At 44.2% G+C, this 16,813-nt stretch overlaps 1 protein-coding gene across 1 annotated transcript in view; it reads right to left on the bottom strand.

Annotated features, from left to right (window-relative positions):
- TMEM178B (transmembrane protein 178B) overlaps positions 1 to 16,813 on the bottom strand; it is a 366,471-nt gene that overhangs the window by 25,683 nt on the left and 323,975 nt on the right. The gene's annotated exons all lie outside the window — the stretch shown is intronic.

Below are 16,813 nucleotides of genomic sequence, written 5' to 3'. Positions count from 1 at the left end.
TGCCAAAGCAATGCCTCACCATCTACACTGCTATTTATACCCATGCAAGAGGGCCTGCAGAGCATGTACTCTACATGCCACTGTAAAGCGTGTGCAATGTAGACGTACCCGTAGTCTCCCCTTGGGCCTCAGTTTCCCACCTGTATAGAGGGGATAATAGCACTGCCCTACCTCACCTGGGTGCTGCGAGGATAAATATATTAAAGATTGTGAGATGTTCAGCTATCACGGTGATGAGGGCCATATAAGTACCTTATATACAAAGGATTGTGGCACAGAGCAGACACTTTTTCCCCTCCTTTGGCTTTGGATGGTGAATATTTCAAATGTCTTTTTGGTGGGGAGGTGTTTTGCTGCTACAGTCAGGAGTGAAGAGCAGTGGCAGAGCTAAGGAAGGGCAGGTGCCTGCGAATAAAGCATCTGGCCACACTAAAGATTAGGAATGAGGCGCATCACCACAACTGTGCATGTTACATGCACACCTGCACAGAACCTGTCAGCACTGTGGCTTGCTTTAGGACATGACACAACAGTTATGAGCATTTCATAGGAGCAAAAAACATTCCAATTAAAATTTTCCCATGTCCTACAGCAGGCTTCACCAAAAAAGGAAGGATGGCTGCACTGCCATCTCCTGCCTGCACACAGGAGCTAAATCAAACATTTTCACTGCTATTTCCAGTGCGAGATGTGGAGCTAAAGTGTCTACATGGCTACTAAAACTTCAAGGATTGCTAGAGTCAATGAACTCCTTGACACCCTCAGATCAGATAGCCAGAGTGAGGGCACTTTCATTAAAATGAACATTTGACTATTTTCAGTTACACATACGCATGCACGGCCATACTCACCACACACAGGAAAAATTCCACCCAAGGCAGCACCACAAACACATTCCCTCCCACTTGAAGCACATTTTACTTGCAGAGGATTTTTCTTCTTCTTTCAAATAACAGAATGCATGTGGGAGGAAGGGATGCAAAAGGGGGATTTGAAAACAATGAATCAGCCACTGGGTCTAGGACAGCTTTTCTCCTTGGTTGGGGCGAGGGAAAAGCTGGCCTGCGATACTGGTGACTAACTCCCACAGACCAGCTCCAATTCTCTATTTCTCTCTGCCACAATGGATCACGAGGACAACTAATGCCATCGGCCTAAGCTTCTCGCCCATCCTGGGATCTGGCCAGACAGTTCAGATTTTTACCTGGCTCCCTGTCCCACAACATTTGTGCAAGTTCAGCTTGTAGAACACAAATTCCCCTGTGCATGTAATGCTAGCATGCATCGATGATGTTGTCACCATCTCATGTCTCCTTGTCACTTTTGTTGTGGTTGTTGTGTAAGTGGGACTGTTTTACAGAGACAGTGACCCTTACTCCTAGGACAGAAGGATCGCTACTAAGCTCAAGATTGCCAGGTTCTCTTACAAAGGACAAGTCTCAGGCTCCCACTTTCTGTCTTACTTAGAGAAACTTTTCCTGGTGGCCCTGATGACCAATAAACAAAAGTGAAAAGAGAGTCCTAAGTATTTGAATATATTTAGGAGGTCCCTGGTACAGAAAAACCAGATACTTCCTACAGAACCAAAGCACCTTTATTGGTATCTGGTCCTCTGGGGGTTGTCAGAGGGATTGTTTTTTAACTGAAGAAGAAACTGAGTAGCCATCTTCAGTGGCAGAGTAGGTTGATATACTGGCTTTTAACCCATGGGTTCAAATCCTAATACAGGTGTCAAAGGAAAGGGTTTGCTGATCTGTTCCTTGCCTTTAAAGCCTCAGTACATGTATCACAAAACCACTGCATAATTATCTGTGTTGTTCACAAGAGACCCTTGACTTTAACCCAAGTTAAGAACAAACTGTTTTTCCTTGTGAAGACAGAGCCCAACACCCCTAAGTGTTCGGCCTAAATAGCCTCAGCTGTATTTATTCCACTCCATGAGAGGAATGCCTCCCTAAACTGCCTCTACATTCTAGCTGGGAGTTAACCCTCAAAAACCCAGCCCACTGACTGTCTTGACAGAGCCACTTCTCAGAGTATATCTACACACGGGCTTCAATGTGGATAATACAAACCCAACACAGATGCTTGGTATGTACTGAGCTTACTAGCCTACTCTGACCTGTCTTCATTGCTATTGTTACTTGCACTAGCTGGATTCAAGCTAATGTGGGTAGCTCGCCCATGCAGATTTTGCTGTGTAGACACCCCCTGAGAAACTCCAGAGGGCTGGGGTGTGGGAGTGCAGCAGGATCTCTTTCTTATCTCATCTACCAAACAAAGGGGCTGTTTCACCCCATTGAAATTAGAAGTTTTGCCATTTACTTACTTAAATGCTCAAATGGGAGCAGACACAGGACCTAGACTCCTGGATCCATCTTGTAGGAGTGTCTCTAGTGCTGGGGTTCATTTATCTGACCACCCTACCTGAGAGGTATCAGTACTGGGGTTCCTTTTCTCAGCACCAAGTTGCTGTCTATTAGCCTCATTACAACCCTGGGCTAAGTCCTCTTATGGAAAAGGAGAAGTGGCCCATACTTGATAAGGTTAACTTTTGGCTGACATTGAAAATCAAGCAGAAAAGATTTAATTATGTTCTGTTTAAAACTCCACTTCCCCTGAATTTTCCCTCAGCTCAGTTAAAAATTCCCACCACTTCCTCCTCCCAGCAACCTTCCTCTCAGAAGGCCTTCCACTAGGCTCATCTGGAAGAACTACAAAATAAAGATAAACTTCCTTTTTATTCAAAACCAGTTCAGTTTGTCCCGCCAGAACCACCCCCAGAGGGCACCATTTGCAAATTGCAATGGCAGGAAAGGGGTCTTGTAAGTTGGTTTCATAAACAGCTCTGGCCTGTCTGACAATATCTCCCTGGCACTCCTCACCTAGCAGAGCTCTCAGGATGTCAATGTTAAGAACAAGTCTATTCAAAGTGATTTTTCCATGGGAAAGTACTTAATGTAGCGCATCACTGAATCAGCACCCTCTGGCTATTTAGAAAAGAAAAGGCCAGAGAATGGATGCCTGTCTCCCTTAGGCACAGGCCTATAGTAGTGGTATTATTACTATTATTGGTTTGTTTAAATGCTACTCGGCAAGGAAGGAAGGGTAGAAAAATCAAGGCTTTGCTTTGCATCATAGAATAGAATAATAGAAGATTAGGGTTGGAAGAGACCTCAGGAGGTCATCTAGTCCAACCCCCTGCTCAAAGCAGGACCAACCCCAACTAAATCATCCCAGCCAGGGCTTTGTCAAGCAGGGCCTTAAAAACCTCACAGGATGGAGATTCCACCACCTCCCTAGGTAACCCATTCCAGTGCTTCACCACCCTCCTAGTGAAATAGTTTTTCCTAATATCAACCTAGACCTCCCCACTGCAATTTGACACCATTGCTCCTTGTTCTGTCATCTGCCATCACTGAGAACAGCCTAGCTCCATCCTCTCTGGAACCCACTTCAGGTAGTTGAAGGTTGTATAAAATCCCCTCTCATTCTTTTCTTTTGCAGACTGAAGAAGCCCAGTTCTCTCAGCCTCTCCTCATTAGTCATGTGCCCCAGCCCCCTAATCATTTTCGCTGCCCTCCACTGGACTCTCTCCAATTTGTCCACATCCTTTCTGTAGTGGGGGGCCCAAAACTGGATGCAATACACCAGTACTGAATAGAGGGGACTAATCACTTCCCTTGATATGCTGGCAATGCTCGTACTAATGCAGGCCAGTATGCCGTTAGCCTTCTTGACAACAAGGACACACAGTTGACTCTAGGGGCAGCTCTAGGCATTTTACCACCCCAAGCACGGCAGACACGCTGCCTTTGGCGGCTTGCCTGCAGGAGGTTCCTGGTCCCGCGGATTCAGCAGCAGCCTGCGGGAGGTCCGCCAAAGCCACGGGACCAGCGGACCCTCCGAAGGCATGCCGCTGAAGGCAGCCTGCCTGCTGCCCTTGCGGCGACCGGCAGAGCACCCCCCGTGGCTTGCTGCCCCAAGCACGCGCTTGGCATGCTGGTGCCTGGAGCTGCCCCTGGTTGACTCACATCTAGCTTCTCATCCACTGTAATCCCCAGGTCCTTTTCTGCAAAACTGCCACTTAGCCAGTGGGTCCCCAGTCTGTAGCAGTGCATGGGATTCTTCTGCCCTAAGTGCAGGACTCTGCACTTGTCCTTGTTGAACCTCATCAGATTTCTTTTGGCCCAATCCTCCAATTTGTCTAGGTCACTCTGGACCCTATCTCTACCCTCCAGCGTATCTACCTCTCCCCCCAGCTTAGGGGGCAGTGTCATCCATGAACTTGCTGAGGGGTGCAATCCATCCCATCATCCAGATCATTAATGAAGATGTTTAACAAAACTGGCCCCAGGATCCTTAAGGCCTCATTAAGCTCTCTTTGTTGTGTGCATGGGAGTGGGAGGGCTCTGATGTCAATAAACAGCAGGGCATAGGAGCAATATGATGGAATTCTGCCCAAGTTTGGTTAGCTTTGGTGATTTTTCTTGTGTAAAGGTATCCTGAAAAAGTAAACAAAACTGTGTTTGTGCCCTTTGATGCTTCCTTCTGATGTTTAAACACATCCTGAATGTTTCTGATTTTTTAAAAGTTTTTTTATTTGTTTTTTACACTTTGAAATTCAGGTCTTGCCATACGCTATTTTTTCTTAGAAGACCCTCTGGAAGAATGGAGAACAAGTAGGATTGTGATATCTCAGGAGAGTGAAACCTGATTGACCGAAGGTGCATCTACATTAGAGAAATGCATTGCTGAAACTTGTGCCAGTGGGACTGAACCACTGCGAATTGCAGTAGTGTAGCATGTCCTATGCTAGCCAGACTCTTTCAGGTTCACTGCTTTCCCTCTGTTCAGATATGGCATGCCTTGCACTGCATTATGGTTTACCATCCCACAGTTCCTGACACTGCAGCAGGTGCATAGACTATAGCACTCATGAATCCACTTTTACAACATAATCAATGTTATGCTATTATATTCTACATATGATAATATCTAAAACTAATTACATCTTTTAGGAGTGTGGTTATATGTTATCATAAAACTGGTTATGACTGCATTTATTTGGTAAGTAGTATAATGTGTAATTCAATTTCAAATTCATCAACTGTTTGGCTGCTAGTCCCAGTGGTTTACTAGGGCATGGGTTCTCATCCTGGGGGTCATGACCTCAGGGGGTCACAACCGCTCTCCCAGGGCCATAGCAACAAAGAACGTGGCCCCCTCCGAACATATGTCTGGGGCCCCTTACAATGCAGAAACTGGAATGTGGTATTTATTTTATACAATATACAGGGTTCATATTATGTATACATAGGCCTACAGTGTACATGTATTCCGTATTTACGCAAAGCGCTTCTTTCGAGCCTTGTTCTCCGCAAATTGGTTAATCAATACGTCATAGCCCAGAGATCTGGCAATCTTGTTTTCGATTGAGATAACTGCAAGCGCAGAAAGCCTGTCATCTGTCATGGTTGAGCGCAGGATATTCTTGATCAGTTTCATTCTGCTGAAGCTCCTTTCAGCACCAGCGACAGTAACTGGTGTGGTCAGAAGAATTCTGATGCAAATGCAAAGATTCGGATATATCTCCTGAAGGCTGTTCTTGTATATGTACGTTAAAAAATTGTTTGCCGTGACAAGTCCTCTCTCTTTCTCGATGACATAAATAAAACGATTCAATTCCATCATGAGTTCGTTGGCATCAATGTCTCCCATTTTTCTTTCAAAATTTTTGCTGTGATTCTCCAGTTCATTTTCTCTGTGACACTGCTTCAGGCTGTTAGCGTTGTACAGAAATCCAAACAACTTATACCACTCCATGAGTTGGTGAAATCACGACGAAACAGAAGATATGGCCTGATCAGTGAGAACAAGAAAGAACTGCGATTTGAATTTTTCTTTGGCAGAAAGAGGACTCGAATCATCAGCACATTCGTAATCAAACATTCTCTTCTTACGTCGCACCCTGGTTTCTGGAAACACCTGCTCAATACCCATATGCTCTGCTATTTCACGTGCATTTGTGACCACAGAGTTATATCCTGTATTTTGATAGTCTTCCAAAAACTTCATTGTAGCACCGACTTCTGCCTGCAGTATGTCAATTGACACATCTGGTGACTGAATTAATTTGCTGGTTTTATTGACGTGAAATAGTATATCGTACCACGTGTACACAGTCAGAACAAAAGGCCACGTAGTAACATGGTCTAAAAGCGCACCGGCTTCTGTTGCTGTATTGCCATCTTTCTTTTCGAGCGCATATTCTTGCAAAGATGACAAAGCATTGCACAATTCTTCAAGGCGATAATGCAATGGCTTCACAGCATCAATTCTCGACTCCCAACGAGAGTCCGATAACCCTTTAACAGATATTGGCATATATTCTTGAAGTATATCCCAATGTGAAGGTGAAGAAGAAAAGATAACGTATATTCTGTTAATCAGACCGAAAAAGTCAACGGCATATTTCGATGACTTTGCAGCATCTGAGATCACAAGATTCCAAGTGTGAGCTCCACATGGTACATACAAGGCACGGTCGTTTATTTCTAGCATGCGAGCTTGAACTCCTTTATTCTTTCCTCTCATATTTGCGCCGTTATCATAAGCTTGGCCTCTCATGTCAGCAATGTCTATTCCTAAGTTGTTTGCCTTTTCAAGAAACGATTCCAATAAGCCCTTGCCTGTTGTATCATGAACATTAAGAAAACCAACAAACGCTTCACGAATATTGACACCATCTTCACCGTTGCATTTAACAAAGCGTAACACCACAGACATCTGTTCTTCATGTGACACGTCGGGAGTACAGTCCAAAATAACTGAATAATATTTTGCTTTTTTAAGCTGCGCTATGTTGGCCTCTTGAATGTTACTGGCAACAAGTTGAATCAGCTTGTTTTGGATCTGTGGACTGAGGTACTGAACATGTGTCTCTGCCTTCTTAATCCTCTGTAAAAGTTCGCTGAGGACAGTATCATACTTTGCAAGCAATTCAAACAGTCCCAAAAAGTTGACATTCAAAGGATCGCCGAGCTTTTCATTACTTCCTCGAAATGCCAAGTTTCTTTCGGACAAGAAAATAACGACATCAACCATGCGTTTGACAACATTTCTCCAGAAATCTCTTTCTTTCAGAAAAGCCTGCAATTCGAGTTGGTCAATAGATGTACGGTTTACTATGCCTGACCGAAGGTCAAACCATTTCACCATACAGTCTTGATGACCTTTGCCTGTTTCATGCTGCTGAAGTCTTTTTGACAGTGCTTTCCATGCAGATGTTCCACGACGTAGTGGTATGTCGCCAGTGCCAAATAATTTACAACAAAAACAAAAAATGGCATCTTTCTGAACTGAGTACTCATAGACTCATAGACTCAAGGACTGGAAGGGACCTCGAGAGGTCATCGAGTCCAGTCCCCTGCCCTCGTGGCAGGACCAAATACTGTCTAGACCATCCCTAATAGACATTTATCTAACTACTCTTAAATATCTCCAGAGATGGAGATTCCACAACTTCCCTAGGCAATCTATTCCAGTGTTTAACTACCCTGACAGTTAGGAACTTTTTCCTAATGTCCAACCTAAATCTCCCTTGCTGCAGTTTAAGCCCATTGCTTCTTGTACATTAACCATGAACGTCTTATTTTCTCGCCATTTGCCATGGTTCGATAGAAATGAGTACTTGTGAACCTCCGTCTTTCCTCGTTAAATGGAAATTCGTAACTTTCATTCTGCTGCGGTGGGCCATGTGCAACAATGTCACACACTTGCCTGTCCGATATTATAGACGGCCAATCTCCTGGATCATCAGTTAGTGGTTCAGATTCAGATACTTCTTTCCCGGCAGCAGCTGGAATATCTGTCACAGTTTGTTTGGTACAACAACTGGCTTCACCTTCGACCTCACTTGAAGCACTTCTGGATACTTCTGGATACGATTCGTCGCTGCTAGCACTGTCCGTTTCATGTGCCTGTACCTGTACGTTGGATTGCAGCACAAAATAGGTTGACAACTTTGGAATTTTCTCAAGTTCCTTCTCGGCATCTTTTGCTGCCTTTCGTTTAATAGCTCCGCTCTTATACATTCTCTTAGACATCACAAAGCACGCTTCTGAGTTGGAAACGATAAAAAACTAAACAACTAAATTAATAACATTTATCCGCCGACCGCCATTATGAACGCAAATACACATTCTTTGAATGGGTCCAACTAAAATTCGAAACTGACCAACAGACAACTGATGTAGCCAATAGCATTATGATGTATCATAATGACTTCATGGTTTTGTCAGTAAAACCGACATGGATTGTGCAATAGCATCAATAAATGTCACTTACCTAGTTATACCTTACATTTTGTTTGCCACTTTTAGGGGCCCCCTTCTTTGCAGGGCCCCCTCCGGTTGGAGGGTATGGAGGGTGCTCGCTACACCTCTGTGCTCTCCCTTTCTTCGTGGCTTGATGAGAGGGAAGTCTTGACAATGATTTTTCTGTTGTTAATATAGGGCTATGATATGGAAAGGGATGAGAATCACTTTGTTTAGTTCAATGATTGTTTCATGTTAGTTCTGGCCCTGTGGAGGACCTGCGTATGCACCTCTGGGAACTGTGCCTTCACTCTGTAAAGAGATGGGAGAGATTGCTCAGGCTGTTGCTCCATTGTCTCCTGACAAACTGGGGGCCGATTGCCTGCGAATTTAAATTACAACCTACACCTGTTGGAGGCGCTGCTCCAGAAAATCAATGCATTTCTCTTTCCTTTCGTGTGCAGCTTTGTAGAAAGCTTTGCTAGGGAAATTTTTTGTTTCCAAATACACAAGTGGTTTGTGTCTCCCTGGGTCTTGTTCCCTAGGCTTGTTCCCTTGTGAAGTTTCTTGTTATTCTTAAAGTCCCAGCTCCTGGAGTCATTTGATTATCTGAGAATCTCAGCTTTCTTTCTTTCTTTCTTTTTCTTTCTTTCTACAAAAAAGTATGAACCCTAAAAGCTCAAAAACCAGAAGGCAAATAAAAAAACACCCAAAATTTATTACTTTTTAAAATCTCATGATTTTTTGGGGAGCCTGCACCCGCCAGCCACAGTGGTTCTGGCCTTGGACTGGTCACCAATCAGCTGTTTGGCAGGTGGGAGGCACTTGGGTGAGTGGAAAGGAGGGAGTGGCGGGTGGAGGGAGTTTTGAGGGAGGAGGCGGAGTGGGGGCGGGAAGAGGCGGAGTGAGGGTGCGGTGTTAGGGGAGGGAGCAGAGCAGGAGCAGGAAGAAGCAGATCAAGGGCAGGGTTGTGGGGGCAGAGTGTGGGTGGAGCCTGTAACTGGGGGTGGGTTTCATACCTTTGGGGGTGATGAAGCAGAAGGCAAAAGGCCCAGTGTCTCGTAGTTAAGGACTTGGGGTGGACAGATTTGAGGAGACTGTGGACTGGAAGAGGATTTGGGGGCCACTACAGGGAGTAACTAGGCTGGTGATAGCCTGGGTTAGACCGTTGTGTTTGTGGGCTGGCTACCGGGGTCAGAGCACTGAGGCATAGCAGCATAGAATGAAGGCACCCAAAGTTACATGCAGGAGATGACAGAACTCTTGCTGGTCTGGGTGATCCTCAAAAGTCACACCCATGCACAATGTTGCTGGTGTGTATGACAAGCAACAATGCCAGCCTCATACTTGGCACAAGGAAGATGGGAAGGGGCTGGGATGGAGTTCATGTGTGATGATGATGTGGGCTGTGAGCCAGAGCCTTAAAGCTCACATTTAATAATGTGCGAGAGGAGGGATAGAATAGTCTCAAGTCTCAGGCATGAAGCTGAGATGAGAGGGTTGAGAGCTATCAACCTCATGCACAATGCTGGGAAGAGAGATCTAAAAAAATCTCACAAGACTCCATGCATTCCCTAACAGCACTGCAGGCCTCAGCTGGAGAATATTTATTCTACAGGTTTCCTGGGTGTAATGAGAGGCAAAAGAGAAGCTGATGCAGATTTATTTTCTCTAAATAGCATGGGTAGGAACTTCTTGCTGTGTTTGCAAATGCCCCTCCCTCTGCTTTCACCCAGACATCTGTCCATCTGTGGTTGTTATGCTGCTCTGGCTTGAACGTCATAATGTGCGGGAAGTTTCACACCCCAGTAACCACAAACGGAACATGTTTTGAATCAGTGTTGTTAAAATCAGAGTGCCTTTTTGACCATCGATGTTTCATTCTCTCTTTTGAAATCACAAGTGAAATCATGAGGGTTCAGTTTTTCTCCCATTGATACCTGTTTGCCTCTCTATGACCACAGGACTTGAATACCTCACAAACATTAGAATTTTTTTCCCCTTGCAACAGCTTTGTGAGGAAGGAAAATGTGAGCTTTGTTTTAAAGATGGAAAACTAAGCCACAGAGAGATTAAGAATCTTGCCCAAGATGACTCAAGAAATTTGTGGCAGAGCTAGGAAGTGAACCTAGATCACCTGAGTTTCAGGTGAGTGCTTTAACCACAAGAGCATCCTTCTGACTTCAGGATGCAGCACTGCACCCAGAGTTTGCTATAATCAATAAGAAGGGTAGAGCTGCTGTAAAGAATGTGCTAGGTATTCTGTGCTACATTGTCTACCCTCTTCCCTCTCCCCACACTCTGGAATAGCCTCTGGGTGCAGGCCCTAGAGGGAGAAGATCCTAAAGGAAATTTCTGTGCCACAAGAATGGACTCTCGGTGTAACTGCTCCTCTTTCTCAAACCTCCCACCCTCTGGATCAAAGACTAATCTGAATCAGATTGCTGTGCCCAGCTAGGCCTCGGTGTCTAGGGTTTCAGTTATAAATTAGAAATGGACTGGGACAATGTAAGCCTCCATACTAGGTCATTGTAATTCATGATCCTCCCAGATTTAGATTGACTTCAAATTTTTCTTAGCTATGTTGGTTTACGTTTATCCAGAGACACCAGAATCACAGACTTCTCACCCGTCCCTTGCTGGGGGTAAGTCTATTATACAGTTAAATTAAGCAGATCCCTGAACAAGTTCTTCTACAACTCTAAATTCTCTCACATGATCCAAGAGTAAGGTTCACTGACTTCAATGGAGCTGTGCTTATTTCTATTAGCTGACGATCTGGCCCACAGTACTCTAAACCACAAACTTCTGCTAGGAGAATCAGCCACAGGGGATAGTCCTTCCCCTTTCCTCCACTCCAGAGCACACTGCTATCAAGCTAGAAAGCAGGAGATGTATGAAACAGTCATTTCTACACTGACCTCGGATTTAGCATCGTCACCAGCAGAACTCAATCACATTGGGTAAATGAGCACTACTGGAGGTGGTTTTAACTGTGCATTTTGTGGCTTGCTCATCTCATAGTTCAAATGTTGGTTTGGTGTTTTTCATTCTGTGAACAGCAAGATAATGGAAGAAATACTTCCAGTCTGCGTGAAACACCATCAAAATGCATTCACCTGTGAGTTCCTTTTTTGCACAATTGCTGCTCTTGGAATCTCATTTTGCAATATAAGGGTTCCTATAAAGCGGCAATAACAAGAAAAACCTGTTTTAATATAAATAATAATAGTTTACATTTATACACAGGACCTTTCACCACAAAGTGATTCACAAACATATATTCAAACACACTGAAATGCAGCCACTTCTGGAAGGGAGAGGGTAATCAGGCAAATAACACCAGCAAAATGGGAATTTTTTGCAGAGAAGGATTTAGAGAAACCTTACTTTTACATAAAGTGCTATGGGATCTGTAATGGAAATGCACAGAAGATAGGACCACATTTTCTTAAGGTTTCATCTGCAAAACACAAAGGTCTTGTCTAGACTAGAGTTTTGGTCCTGTTGTAACACTTGCCAAACACTTCATCCGTGTAAACTAATGTAGACATGTTAGTCACAAACTTTTGTTCCTGGTTGTGGTTCACACTAGTCAGGCTGAGCTCTGTCAGACATGGTGCGGTTGGGCTTATAATGGAAATTCTGACAAGTTTTTAATTTTTGTCATGAGGAATTGTCTGTCGGTCTGCCTAGGTGCTTACCTAGTAACCACCCTGCACTAGAGTGTCTGAGCACTCCCATAACTATTCAAAAATAGAAACACCAATAACACTCTCTCTCCCACTCTTCTTTTCCATCTTGCAGGAAGAACAGCTTGATTAGTTTATAAGGTTCTTTTGTTTGGGGTTTTATGTGTCTGTATGACTCTGCTAATATCGTTAGGAAAAAAAAGCAAATCAAAGAGATGAGTTTTGCATTTAGTTGGGAATGTGCTGAGTCCCCGGTCATTATCTCTTGTGGCGTTGAGTTCCGTAGTCTAAGTCAAACTCCTGTGAAAGTTCTGTCTTCTGCGTTCTTTGAGCCTCATCATTATGATAGTTTCCTTTTTCCAGTGGAATGTAGCTATTGTGTGAGTGTGCAATCTCTCATGCACCTGAGGCCAATCCCAAGGAAGGATCTGAACTTCAGAACAGAGCCTATGAACTGAACTTTATGTTCAGTGGGGATCTACTTCAGAAATAGGAGCACCAGAAAGCTGTGTTCATGGTTACCTGTGTTCATAAGCAGCTGCCTTTTCTACCAGGTGGAGCTTTTTCAGGTGATCTGGCTTCATTTCTAGATATGAGTTACAATAACCATGCCTGGATGTCACAAATGCACAAATCACTGTGGCCAGGTCTGCATCCCATAGGACAGGGTTCAGTCTTCTGATTGGTGCAAATATAAGTCCCCATTTTTTTCTCAGCAGGCTATTTGTGTATCCCGTAGCATTGAGGAGTCCAAAGAGACCCAGAGGTTGCAGACTGACTACCAGTGGCTCTCAACCTTTCCAGACTACTGTGCCCCTTTCAGGAGTCTGATTTGTCTTGCGTACCCCTAAGTTACATCTCACTTAAAAACTACTTGCTTACAAAGTCAGACATAAAAATACAGAAGTGTCACAGCACACTATTTTTGACAAATTGCTTAGTTTCTCATTTTTACCATATAAAGTAAATCAATTGGAATATAAATATCATACTTACATTTCAATGTATAGTATATAAACGAGTCATTGTCTGTATGAAATTTTACTTTGTACTGACTTTGTTAGTGCTTTTTATGTAGCCTGTTGTAAAACTAGGTAAACGTCTAGATGAGTTGATGTACTCTCTCGAAGACCTTTGTGTACCTCCAGGGATACTGGTATTCCTGGTTGAGAAGCACTGGACAAAACTATCTGAAGGCAACTGCCATTACTAGAGGAGACAAGTTGTTTGAGGTGCTCCTCTCTCCCTGCCAGAACCACCTCAACCTTGCCTGGGTTCAGCTTCAGCCAGCTGCTCTTCATTTAGGTGCTGATTATGGCTCGGCACTGTGAGTACTGGGAGACTGCAGTGTTTATATCTGGTGTAAAGGAGGCAGAGAGCTGGCTGTCACCAGTGTACTGCTGGCATTTCAGCCCATGTTGTCTCCCCAGCAATCCCAACAGCTTCGGACAGATGTTGAATAATACGGCATGACTAGGATTGGTATCATTATAGAGATTTTAGCTTCAGGACAAAAACTCCAGATTGCAATGCACTGTCATGACTCCCCGTCCCTATGTACTCTCATCACAGTGCACCCGAATGGTAGCAGGTTCCCGAATAAAGATGACCCTTGGGATTTGCTAATGTTCTGCAACCTATTCTCAAAGGACATGGGACAGACCTGCTAATAGCAGGGGGCCCTGAGAAATTTGAGATGGCTGGCAGCCCTATCTGTGGTCCCACTGTCACTTTTGGCTTTTAGCCCATAGTGCAGGGAGTGGGCGTGCAGAAAGAGACATGGGAGACATGGTGGAAATGAAAAGAGCCTCTTGACACAATAATAAAAGAAAGAAGGCAAAAAAGATATCTGGGTTGTGTATGTGAGAGGAAAAAAAGAAAAGGCAGGAAGTGTCTCATCAGGGACTGAAGAGAAGGATTTGTCTTTAAGAGACTTTCTGATATGGACATTAGGGAGGTTGATGCACGAAGGCTGTGTTTGTACAGCTGAAGTTTAAGGAAGATTAGATGCAGCTCTGAACTGATGTAGAGGGTTTTACAACTGAAGGTAGAGAGTTTTACAACTGTCTGACCTTAGAGAAACCACATCACAGGCTCCACTCTGCTGGCCAAGGAGGAATGCATTGCAACTGGGCAACAGTACTTTAAATTGGACAGAGGGATTGCAATGGGAGGGTGTGGTGCACTCCCTTCCCCGCTCCCACTGTGCTATCTCTGTTCCATAGCATTTCTAGCTCTGCTGGTTGCAGGAGAGGCTGTGTGGAAAGCTTGGCTTTTTAAATGGAAATTCTTCTGTATTCTCTAATAGTCTGGAAGAAAGCTGGAATAGGCTCAGGGTCTCAGAGCAAAGAACACATTCTTTCTTGTAAAGTGAATTTAGCGCTGGGGAAAGGTGTGGGATTGGCAGCCCTGAAAATTGAATTCCTCTATTTATCAACCAACCAGGGAAAAGGATCAGTGCAGGCTTCTTCACCACACTGCCCTGCCAATGCACCTCAACCCTGAGCTGGAGGGGCCACCTCTTGGGGTGATGGGTGAGTTTTGTCTCCAGGGCCATTCAGTGCTCAGGCTGTGTACTGAGACAGCCAACAAAGGTGCCAGTTAAGGCCAAATTCTGTGAGATAATGAGAACTTAATGTGAAGTGCTGAGCTGCCTCTGCTTCCACTAAGATGGTGGGAGTTGAGGGTGTTCAAAAGCTTCTGGAGTGTGTGGGGAGGTTTCGAGGACCTCACAGAACCAAGTCCTGTGTGTAATTTGTGAGGGTGGTTTCTGCAATGTGAACACCTATCTTCTAGGAACTCTGTTCCCTAGACTATTAGCTCAGGGCACATGAACCAATAAAGAGCACAGCCAGGAGATGGCAGGGCAATTTCCAGTCAGGTACCAACCTGGACTTGAGAAAGAGGAGGATCCTGTGGTGAAAGTATTAGATTGGGATTCAGGAGATCTGGGTGCACTTCCTGGCTCTGCCACTGACTTCTTGTGTGACCATGGGCAGGTCACCTGATTTTCAAGGGTGCTGAGCACTCGCTGTTCACAGTGACATCAACTCGAGTTGTGCATGCTCATCACCTCTGAAAATCAGATCCATCATCTCTCTGATTCTCAGTTCCCTACCTGTAAGAGGAGAATAATACTTCTCCATCTTACAGGAGTTGAAAATATATTGCTTGTGACGCATTCAGATAACAATATGACAAGGTCATGTAAATAGATTTGAAAAAGTGACCTAGGTGCAAAAAAGCTCTGTATCACATTACAGTCCCTCATTTTTAATTCAATTCTATAACCCATTATGAAAAATGTGTAATTTAGTCCATTCTGATGAACATATAGTGGTGATTTAGGGCTAGAAAAATCTGCTTCCAATCTCCATGTACATCAGACGAAGGGGGAAATTCTGAGATCCCAAAAATGAGAATCAGGTGAGCACTGTGGGGGAAGACACCTTAAAGTTGGGAATAAAACACCCCCCAAACAATTCTGTCTAAATTAATCAGAGGAAAAAAAAGAGAATTGACTTTTTCCCCCCAGTTGCTTTGTTCAAGCTCATTCAAGACCAGGTCCTGAGAAGAAGTCCACAGATCAGCCATGCCAGTGAAGAGGGAGAAATGCCTCACAGGATGAGGGCCTTGTCTCTTCTTCCACTGGTTAACAGAGTAGCACATTATCCTTCAAATATATCATCATTCAGTCTACAAATGTCTTTCTGTGGAGGGCGCACACTCTGTCCAGGAAGGGCAAGAGACCTCTTATTCTATTCTATTCTGTCTCTTGTACTTCACCAATCATTGTGGCATCTGAGTGCCCTGTTCGGCACTGACCCCTCTGGAGCAATGTGATGGTCTCCCCTATCTACGATTCCTTGACTAAGAGGAAAGAGGTGCTACCTAATTATTGTGGTGACTACTATTAAGATGGAATCTTGACTGTTGGAAGTACTTCACTCTCTGAATTCATGGGACTTGATTAACATTTAATCTCAGGCTATCACATGTGAAACCTGAGTCTATCTGAGCCATGGCCAGCAAAACGTGGCAGAGGCTTTTTCTCTTTCTTCCTCTTTGAGTGAAAGAAAGAACGAAAAAAGAAAGAAAGGATCCAACAGATGGAAGAAAGAAGAGCTATAAGAAGAGGGAGAAAGGAGGGGAAGAAATGAGAAAAGAAAGAGGGGAGTTCATATGAAAGATGAGAGGGAGACAAAGAGGAGGAGAGGAATAGGATGGTATGCAAGGACCTGATCCCAAGAGGTACTGAGAGCTTTCCACAAAATGCAGATTCACCCTCAACTCCCATTGAAGATAAATGACATGGGAGGTACTCAGCACCTCCGAAGATTGGGCCCTGGGACAGACGGAAAGGGACAGACATTGTAGCACCATCTCTGCTGTGCACTTCATACCATCACTTACAGACCAAAGGCATTTTGTCTGCTGCTACCCTCCCTGGCCCCTATCAAAATCTTCCTGCTCACTTTAGAAAGAGATTATTCTAAAGGTTTTCTTCTGTGTGTCTCCCCTTGCCCTCTCCCAGCAACCAGTGGAATATTATGCAGTGTCAGCCCAAGAATAATGCCATCATAAAGCATTCAGAGCAGCAGTTTGATAAATGGCTGGGATGGAAAAGGCTGGAGGCAGAAGGATGATATCTCTCCTTTATCAGTACCTCAGGGCTCTTTTCAAACATCCTCATTCCACAGAACCCAGCATTAAACATTTTAATTTAGGATTTTTGAAAAGCGTATTCTTATTTAGAAAAAAAGACTATTTAATACAAAAGAGATGTGGGGGAAAAAAAGGTGG

This window comes from Gopherus flavomarginatus, chromosome 1 (assembly GCF_025201925.1).
Source record: "Gopherus flavomarginatus isolate rGopFla2 chromosome 1, rGopFla2.mat.asm, whole genome shotgun sequence".
NCBI classification, from domain to species: Eukaryota; Metazoa; Chordata; order Testudines; family Testudinidae; genus Gopherus; species Gopherus flavomarginatus.
The sequence above is the reverse complement of the archived record's forward strand: the minus strand, read 5'-3'. Positions and strand labels throughout refer to the sequence as shown.